We start from the raw sequence: 11,511 nt of genomic DNA, 5'->3' as shown, positions 1-11,511 counted from the left end.
AATTTAAATAATGTACACCAACGATAAAATTTTGATTTAATAATATACTTGATTATTATAAATCAACCTGTCCTGGGTTCAAGCACACGGCAACTTCAGAGCCTACCTCTACAGGTTCTTGAGGAAGGGGAACAGTTTGTGCCTCTGTGATACTAACGAGAACGAAGATCCAATACACCTAATATTCATCTGCCCGGTTCACTCACGCACCGTGCAAACCTTCATAGGACTATTGTGGAACGTGGGTATTCTTGGCCGTGCGAACTATACACCCTTATTGAGGACCAGATAATCTATCAAGAATTCAAGACCTTCGTGGAACACCTGAAACTTACGTACTATACCACTACCAGCCCAAATGGTATCTAATGAACAGCTCATCTTCTGAGTCAACAAGGACTACTTCCGAAAAGGGACTCCTTACTGCTTTTTTTTCCAAGTCGACCTCATCTGACCAACTCCTCAAGGTATTACGCTATGAGCCTTCTCCTTCCCTGTATATACAAATTGTTTTGCACGTGTATACCATCGTATTTCCAAGTGCTATCCAACAGCTCCTCTTTGCGGCTCATGTCCTCCTTTTTCCACTTTCAAACCTCCAATCATCCCACTCTCCTAACTTTTCTTCAAATCACTCTCCTTTCTTCCTTCACCCATCTTTCTTATCTTTTAAGGCTACACCTTTGAGTACAGCCTTTTCTTTCACATGTACAGTATGTATGTATTATAAATCAACAATGAATTCCGCTATACTCTATAAACTGTCCACATGGTTTAGAAATGGCAGATGTATTGTTCATTGTTCTTACCTATTCCGACCCTATATAGTAAAATTTTTCGTAATGTCGAAATTTTATTAAGAACTTTGGTCTGAAAGCAACTAGCATACGTAATTTCAACTGTGTGTATAGAACGAAAATATAAAATTTTGTGGCTTTATGACCGGAGCTGTTTACCCACTCTTCGAAGTGTGTAAAGAACTTCGGACGTACAGCCACAGACATTGAATTTTATATAGGCCTGCATATAAAAAAAATCAAAGCAAATAAATGACTTCATTAGCTTTATAATTATTTACATATTCCAAATAATTAATATCATCACTAAAATAAAGTAATCTTTAATGCATTGTGATATTTTGAAAAAAAATATATATAGGCTAAATAAAAAAAATGCAAACACAAATTAGTTACAAAAAAAATCAAACAGATAATAAATGAAAACATCCTAAACCAATGTAAAAGCAATATAAAAGCATATTGTTTATTCTCTTATTCTCTACACATATCACAAATAAATTGAACATACTCATTTTCTACATCTGTACAGTCCATATGAGCCCAGAATTTACATTTACAGCATAACTTCCTGAGTAATGCCATATTTTTCATTGCAATATATACAATAAGTATTTTTACCGTCATTTTCCAGTTCTTTAGGACTTTTCTGTCTCTTTCTTTTAGTTTACTTCGAATCTGGATTTTCTAAAACTGTTCCGTTCTGCAAGTTCCGAATTTTTTATTTTTATCCTTGGCTTCTAATGTGGCTTTATGTTGCCGATCTTGCCCCACTAGTCATGATTTCGAAACATTAAGTACAACCCTGAGAACAGAATGCCAAGCCACGATCTAATTAAATATATGACCACTCCAATTTTGAGTTAAACAGGAAAAGTAACTTTCGTTATCATAGAATTATAACAAAACATGCCAATTCTATATAAATGGAAGCAAAATATTATACGGAATTGAACGAAAATGAAAATTTTCTTGATAATTTGTTGGAGAACAATACAAACACTACACTCAACAAGCCACCAATAAAACTCAACTGCCTAACCTATAGCCAAAGTCTCCTTTTAATTTGTTTTTAAAAAAAAGCGCTTGACAAACTTGCCCCGCATGCCGAAGTTGCCCCGGTCTCCACTATATATATATAAATTTTAGTTAAATTTCTAAATTCATCAACATGATTATACAAAATTTGATTATACAAAATTTATTCTTTTATTTTATTTACCTAACCAATGTAAACACTTATATACAGATTTTAAGATTGTTTGTTTAAAATTACTTTACTAAATAAATAAGTTCGTTGTGATAGGCTTGTTCTCTGTGATGAACTATTTAACTTCTTCAAACAAAAATTGATTGCAAAGTATTCATTTTTAAATTTTGATATATCCTATCCGTTTTTAAAAATAATATTAGTAATAATAACTAGTGAAATATTATCGTTATACTTGTATAAGTCAGAGGTGATTAATAAACATTTATTGAGTGTTTGTGATGCTGTTATGTAATGAAAACGCAAGAAAATTTATGAATAATATCCACAAATTTAAATATTCTTCATAATTTATTAATTGTAAAAGTTCATTTCGAAAAATTTAATTATTTTTATGTTTTATCATATCTCAAAAATCATAATTGAAATAAAAATATAGCATAATTATATTTATTAATTTATACATTATTCTGTATATATATTTCAAAGTTATTCGTCGAATAACTTAATTCGGACATTTCACGAAATGTCTAGTTATTTTATAAAATAATGGAAAGGAATCGTTAGGGTTTATAATGAGAAACAATTACAAACTTTAACTAGTTATTCCCTGGATTAACGAACCGATTCCGGTAAATGCAGAATGTTTTAATGATTCTATGATTTTACCAGTTAATGCTGATGGAGTTTTGCGAGTTATTATTATGTTTCTTGTATATTCGCTGTTCAGTATAAAATAATGATTAGAGATTTCAAAAACATCCATTTATAAATAGTTACAAGTTAAAGAAGGGTATCTGTGTAAAATACTATTATAATATCATGTATCGAGTAATCGTTCGATAATAAACTTATTTATCGACTTTATGGTTTAAAATTTCATAATTTTTTTTAAAAATTTTTGATAAATTTTAGTTTAATTTTTTTCTTTCTTTTACTCTTGATATTGTCTAAAAACATATAGCTCCTTTGTTTAATAAAGAACTAGCTTTATTTATTAATTATTTTGTTTAATGCTTTAATTGAATAAATTAGTTAAAATTCTAATTAATTATTTCATTTCAGTTAAATGCAAATCAATCTTTGTCTTTGAAACAAGAGGCTATTTTATATTTTAACTGAATAGAATAAGAAATTTATTTTTGTACATCTAATTAGTTAAAGTGATTAAGTTTCTATTAATTTCATATTATAACTGAATCATTTAATTAATTAATTTGTAAAATAATTATTTGTTTCATAAATTATTTATACATTTTCGATAATCCTGGAAGTTGGTACATTATTATTAATCAATTATAATTTCTGACCAGTTAATGCCGGTCAGAAATTATAATTGATTGATTTATATACTTTAACAGTAAAATATAGCATGTGCATATTATTACTATATTAGACAGATAATATTAATACTGTGTACGTAACTTATATATTATAAATAAAAACATATACGTATTTATATACGTATAGCAACAGGAATTAATACAGCATCTAATTAAATTTTAATTATGTTGAAACTGTTACTGTATATTTACTGTACGTTGTTATAAAAATACACATTTTATGTAAGCTGTTTGAAAATTTTAAAAGATATTATTCATGCCTATGTGCTAACAGAAAATAAATACTATAAATTTAATACTCGCAACAAAATAATTGTATTTTTGGATAATCTACAGTATTTCAATTAAAAATACGTAGTATCTTATTCTAGTATTATGAAGAAACGTTTGATTTACATACTGCAGAGATTGCCGATAGAACTCTCAACAAAAAAACACGTTAAATATTTATTATTCCATAAAATTTCATTTCTGTTTTGTGAAATTCGGCCAGATGTCCGAGTGGTACCAGTATGAAAATATGTATTTTAATCCAGTCATATTCCATAGCTTATCATGGGTAGTATAAATTGCAGCATCATTCACTTACACTGGTCGACTCCACAATGCGGGTCACCAGCAGGGCGGCCAGCTTACAATGTACTGGTATCTCCGGTTAATTAAACAATCAATCACTCTTTTGCGAAATTTTCATAAAGTAATATATATCAATTCATAAGCAGAATTGTCAACAGCATGAATCTCATCACATTAGAAAAAGAACATACGTACAAAATGGAGAAGCTGTGATGCGCATCACGTAGTGACTCTTGCGATGATTTCAAGATACCCACTTTTAATGTTTATGAAGTATTAGGTTTTTATAAATTATATAAAAATAGTTGATTTGTTATAAAGCTTTGCACATTTTATGTACAAGCGAGATCCTAAAGTTGTTGCGAAAAGTCTTAAAGCTCAAATTGAAAAGTTAAATTTTAAAAAATTTGTAAGCATTTTGTTTTTGTTATTTTTAAGTACTCAAATTAAATATATGACCACTCCAATTTGGAGTTAATAAATTTCGAATTCAATTTTGGACACTCCTTCGGAGAAATGTTACCATCACTGTACTATATTAAAAAGTTAATTAAATTCTAGAACACATTACATGTGACACGCCTAATTTTAAACTTATTATAAGCTTTAATTAGATATTAGAATAACTATATCTATCGGAAATTAATTTTAAATATACACTATATAAAATTAAATTTATGCATAATTATTTTAATAGTCAATACGGTGATATAATAAGATGCAATATGACGTTTTAATTAAAATTATAAATATGTCACAAAGAAATAAATATGTCACAAAAGAAATTAATAAAAACTATATTAATTAACCCCTCTATTGTATTTTTGAATTACTGTAACTTGAAAAGTGATTTTTTAGATATATGGATTAAAACAAAATAAATTTATTATAAACAACAGATTCTTTCAAGATTCTGTAATAAACTATCATAGACACAAGTTATTTAATCTAATTAAGCCATTTTTGTCTCAGCCGGCTATCTTCATTCATATATGTCACAAACGAAGATCAGCTATCGATTATGTCTTTAATATTCCCTTGACAAAATTATGCAGCAACTTTGAAATCCCATCTCTTGATCTGTCAGATTATTTTACTTTTAATCTCAATTTTAAATAAATTATTATGCATATTTTCACCAAAATGGCAATACTAGGATTAATACTTTTTCCATAAACTTAAATATATTCTGTAATATTTGCAAATGCCTGTTTTTAAACCTTTTAGAACAATAGCAATAAATATTTTTTATGGATAATCATCCATTAAGTTATGTTCAATTGTACGATTAATATTTTCCTCCAGAGAAGTATACTTAAAAAGCACTTAAAGATGTCAAATTACTTCGTAAAAGTAACTTTTCTCTTAAAACGAATAATTCGATAATTAATGTTTCATCTGATATATTACATATCTAACAGAATTATTACACAAATTGTTATAAAAATGTATGTATAAATGATAAAAATAAATTAATTCTATCTAAACTATATTAGCTAGAATGTTGCAAATTCTTGAAATTGTTAATACTATTTCAAAAATCAAAGTTTAAATACAATTATATTCGTTCTGATTTTATAAAATTAACCAAATATAGAAGTTATTTTTGTGTGTCATGAAAAATGAGAATCAAAATATCTACAGTATATACTGTAAAGTCTGACTGGAATCACCATTTCTTAATGAGAAATCAACTGGTTAATTAATAACCATTGATTAAAACTCTAGGACGACAAGTATTAACATTTCCAAATTCAGAAAGAACTTGAGTAAATTACAATATATTCCTCCTCAGACTACATTATATAATGTTGAGATGTGAAAGGAAACGAATTGTGAAGACACTTTGACTCTAATTTAGTTTTCTGATCTTGTAAATGGCTAATAATCTTTGTTCAATTTTGCCTTAAAACACAAATATAATACATTCCATACGTAACTAATTGGTTTTATTTAAAATAATAGGTAAGAAAAGTAACCATTTTAGCCCGCAAATTTCCTTTCTATATCCTGTTACAGGATTTTTTTTCTACTGCACTGTATTTGTCCTTTAATTGGAAACTCATAAAATAATGGAGTTGAAATTTCAGTTTCTGAAAATTTAGATTTATTATTTTTCATTTTTAAGTCAAATATTTAATAAGCCAAAGTAAATTATCTCTTTGAGACTTTTTGTGGCTCTCAAAAGGCAATTTACAGCTTTCATATTCTTTTGCTTCACAGTAAATTAAGTAAAACTAGTACTAATAGAAATTTCATCCAGAATCCAATTTATAAATTTTCTTTTTTTCTAGTAATATAGAAGTAAGTCTCTTCTTCTTTAGAAAATGAAGAGATTCTTTATATTCTTTACATTAACCTTACAATACTTTTATATTTTATATTAACATCCTGTATTAAATAATTTTTCGAATAATGATTAAAAGCTTAAATGTTGGAGTAAAATAAAATATTTACCAATCACTGTTTATGATTGATAAGCAGTTTGTTTAATCAAATTTTTTATTCCATTATTCGCTTTTCAATTTAAAGTAAAGTTTTATTTAATACTTACTTCAATATTCGTTATAATACAGCAAAAGGAGACCGTTCGTATTATTTTTCATTTGATTCATCTTTATGTTAAGGTAATAATTAATAATCTAAGAGCTTATAATTAAATTTTTCCTGAATATATTTTTAAATCAGAACTTGACTTGCCCACTTTTATCTTTATAATACGTCTTCTAGTAATAAATCTGTCAAAAATTATCCTTAAAATCAAGAATCTAAGCTTTTAATTAGGGTCGAGAAATTGTAATTGGTTTCGGAAGCTTAAAGCTTTTTGATTTTTATTGATTTTCCTAAAAATTTATTATCCTCTAATCAAGAAAATTATCTTAACTTATTAAAGATATTGAGATTTATAAAAACGATCCCTCAATATTAATAGAATCAATAAATGTTCAATTTTTATGATTAAAATCTATTACTATCATTAACACACTCCTATTTTAAACTAAATCTTAGTTACTCATATGTAGAATAAGAATAATATATTATATTTTGTATTTAATTGCTTTATGACTTCATAGACTTTTTAAAATTATTTCCTTCTGTTGGCACAAAGAAAATTTTTTATATCCATGGATTCAACCAAGCAACAATAAACGTGAACATGTTGAATTATATTCAACACATACAGGGATAAAGCTCAACATATCAAAAATTTATATGGGTAATCACACCTGAAGAATTTTTGAATTTTCAGGTGTGGTTATCCATGAAAATTTTTGAGGTTTCAATACTCAAATTCGAGATGTTCATTCAGGTGCTAGTTTACGGAGCGTTTGTATACTTAAAATATTGAAAAATAGAGATTTATATTTGGCTTTAAAGTTTACGATTAACGAAAAGCAACCTAACAGTAGAAATTACTTATATTATGTAATAAAAAAACGTTCATTATTTAGAAAATTACATAATGCGATCTTAAACATTGGTCTGAAAGTAATAAGTTCGTTGACTTAGAATGTCGGATTGACTTATAAATTCAGATTTCATGTTGTCGTAACTTCTAAATAGCCAAATCAAATCATCGAAAATATGTTTTTATAGTTAAAATTCACAAAAATAGAAGAAATCTTATTTCATACCTCAGGAACATAATAGTTTCACGGCGGATTTGATCATAAATCTTTCATGGTATAATAAGATTTTGTATCTTATTATACTGTACTATAAAAGTAAATTATAACATTTTTATTAAAATAATATTTATAATGTTATTAAAAATTATATTACATTCAATATTTCAATTTAAATAGATTTAAAACTCGAAATTTTAGCTTTTCTAGAAATTTGAATACACTCGGTTTTTACGAATAAGGAAAAGATCACTGGTTAGCCAAAATATTGATGTAAGTCGGAAATAGTCATTTACCTTTCAAGTTTTGTTTAAATCACTTGTCAGAAAGTGAAGTCTACAAATTCAAATAGTTCTCTTATCATTTGGTTTCCATCCGCTCTCAGGAAATTGTTTTCAGCCACTGATTTGCAACTCGAGATGGCAGGTGTTTCGAGAAAAGATATATCAGCAATCGATTTGAAACCAAAATTACTAGAAGAAGTTTTATATAAAACATAAATCATATTGGAGCATATAAAATAAGAGAAAGAGACATATACTACGTAATATTTAAACACTCAAAGTTATGTCTATTTTACAAATACGTTTAACAACAAAAAATATTTAAGCATTTAGCAATAAAATCGAACCATTATTAGCTTAGTTTCTTATTCAAATTTATATACAGTGAAACCTGTGTAAACCGGACTCGTACGATACAGAATATTTTTCCGTTTTGGACAAGTTTTATTGTATTTAGCCTATATTTAGACTAATATATGTTACCATTTAAAACATCAAATAAACTCTTTAATGAAAATAAATTTTCAAATAATTAAATAACAATTCGAACTAAATGGCCTTTTGATTATTTTTAATTCTTTTAATATAAATTCGAGCATTAATACAAGAGAATCGACAGATATTATCTTCGGAAGGAAAAGCTTCTTAGCAATAATTGCGTTAGGAAATCTTGTTTCCCATGTTGCAGGTTCTCAAGAGTATTTTTAATACTACGTATCAATATTTCCTATTTTCACAAGCCAATGAAATAGCTATTGTTCTATTTCAATATAAAATTATGAAAAATTTCTAATATGTCTATTTATGTAATACGAGTAAGATGGATCAAACATTATTATTTAAGTTATTTATCATCACATTATGATTTTGATGTAATTCCGCCAGATAGGACAGTCTCAGTTTTGTCAGTTAACCCATAATAAAGTTAAGGAGTGCAAGTGAAGAATTGAGAACGAAGTCCCAAAGTGGATTACTTACGAAAAAAGGATGAAGATACGGATCCAATTCAAATCAATCTCTCACCTTATGCCTGGACTTTTGACTCAATGTATAATAAGCTATAATGTATAATTGTTAATAAGTAGGCTATTTAAAAATTTAGTAATGAATTTAGAAATTCATGAAAACATAACTAAATAACACTAAAGAATTTATCCTTAAATATTTTGAATTTTTAAATAAATTGTATTATACGTAGAATATATCTTCTCTAAATAGATTTTCCCCTTATCGAATGCTTCGAAATATTAATAAAATTAAAAATAAAAATGTAAGACATTACAACTAACTAATCCGTTATTCGTGGAAAATTAATCTGTGAGATGAATTAATAATGAATATCGTTACAATAAATCATTAGAATTAGTTTCTAAAGGCTGGAAACTTTTAGAAATGAGGTGTATATTTCATTGAGGACTCGACTAATTTCAAAACTGAAATGACCTAAATCGACGAAATTTTTAAAATTATTTTCTTACATAAGTTTAACCTTAATTATATTTGATCTACAGAAAATTATAATTATATAATTTAGAATTTTAATATCGATTAAAATGACAATATATATCCGATTTGAAGTAATAAGGATCTAATTGCATCCAATTAGCAAGTAATGTGTTGACTTGTAATAAGTTTCATAATTTTTGCGCTGTTCAATTAAATAAATTTTTAATAAAACAACGAACTTGATAATTATAAAATAAATTCAAAACTTATCTAAGACTAATGTTGTGTTATCCTTATTTCTTCTTCAATTAGAATATCGATTAATTTATACTTCTCTATTATTTTTAATTTGTGACTTAACATTTTTAATTAATCAGTAAATTAATTTAAAATGTATATATTATATATAGTAACCTTAATTTAGTAACCTTTTAAAAGTTATGCAAAGTCTCAAACTATTGAAAAATCTGTAATATTTCTAAGCAGAGAAGTTAGTAATAGCCATATATAGGCCTACCTACTAGAGCAATAAAGAATATCAATTTCCTATTTGTGAATACATTTTAAAATATTTTTTAAAATCATTTTTATAGGTATATATCTCGATTATTTTCCTTCAATGGATCGATTTATATATTTGAGTTTTTATTCGGTATGATATATCTGGTTTATTACATACCTAAAGTTTGATTTTCTCTCGAAATACATTTATTATTTGTTGCTTTTATATATTAGTTTTATAGGAATTAACTAATTTAATTCGTTTAGAAAAATCCAATTTTACAAATATATGAAACGTTTTCGTCCTTTCGCTATTATTCTGATGTATAGTTTTCGGAATTCTGTTCGAGATTTATAAAAAAAAAAAAAGATATATTGATTATTTGAATATTTCTTGTATTAAATTTTTTATTGCATTTTCTTTTATTTTTTATTATGCTTTTTATTCTAGAAATGATATAATATACAAATACTTTCTCAACATAAGTTAGAAGCCAAAGAAAGATAATTATATAAGAAAATTAAAATTCTAAAACAGACTTTTTTACATTGAATTATTTATGTATAATAATGTTACAAATACGATATCTGATCTAGAAGTGAAAAATTTGGAATATTTTCTGCCTTGTTCGTAATTGCAAATTTGCTATTTTAAAGACATTTTACTTTACAATTGATAAATATAGTAAAATTTTAGTGCCATTGGTGATTATTTTAAACATTTTAAAACAAACAACATAAGCTACTTGTTATGATTAAGTAGATTTAGATTGGAAGCCTTTCATTGATAAATCTCATTCAGATCTCACACAATTAACCTTTGTGTGTTTTACTTGTTATGGAGAAAATTATTGGCAAATGAAATAGAAGCTTTGACGTTAGTTCCCAATCAAGAATTAAGAAAGTCCAGTCAGAATCTGATTCAGATTCTTCGAGACAGATTATTTGAGTATAGAAGTAATTAATTTCAAATATTACAATAATTGGAAAATTGTGTTTAATAAGCCACTGGTTCTAATGTTTCTTTTCTTTCTTAAATTTATTTTTTGTCACTTTGTATACAAAATTAAACATATATTAAACTATGAATACTTGCGTACAATAATAACTGTTACCGTAGAAGTCTATTCTCGCAATTAATTAATTATGAATATAAAAATATTTATATAAATAGATTTCTTCTTATTTTTAAATATATATTAGATATTTTTCATAATTATAAATGTATTTCTTCTCCATAAATCAGCAAAATAAAATAAATATATTCATTTTTAACTTAAAAATAATTAAATCATTTTGTTAATATACATGTTTATATGGCTTCATTTGATTAAAATATTAACTTTACGTTTATTATTGTTATTATTATTTATCTTTATGATAACGAATAAGCTGTAAAAGAATTTGATTTTTTTTCTACGGAACTCACTTATCTATAGTCAATTTTATAAACTTTTAGAATACGTAAAGTATCGGAATCAATCGATCAATTTTATTACATTTAGGAAAACCCTTATTGCTGAAGATATATAGCAAATAGATAATTACACGAACTTTTAATGAACATAGTAAAAAAAACGAACATCATTTAAGTATCGTGTTATTAAATAATCATCGGTTATCAAACGTACTGTACAATTGAATTGACTAAACAGTGAAATGTAGGCCTACTTATTTTTTAATTGAAACAGAAGTTAATTTAGTATGATACGGAGATACAGTAAAACA

Source organism: Centruroides sculpturatus, unplaced genomic scaffold, assembly GCF_000671375.1.
Source record: "Centruroides sculpturatus isolate CEXI.00-Female unplaced genomic scaffold, Cexi_2.0 scaffold1271, whole genome shotgun sequence".
In the NCBI taxonomy this organism is placed as follows: Eukaryota; Metazoa; Arthropoda; class Arachnida; order Scorpiones; family Buthidae; genus Centruroides; species Centruroides sculpturatus.
Note: the sequence above shows the minus strand (reverse complement) of the source record.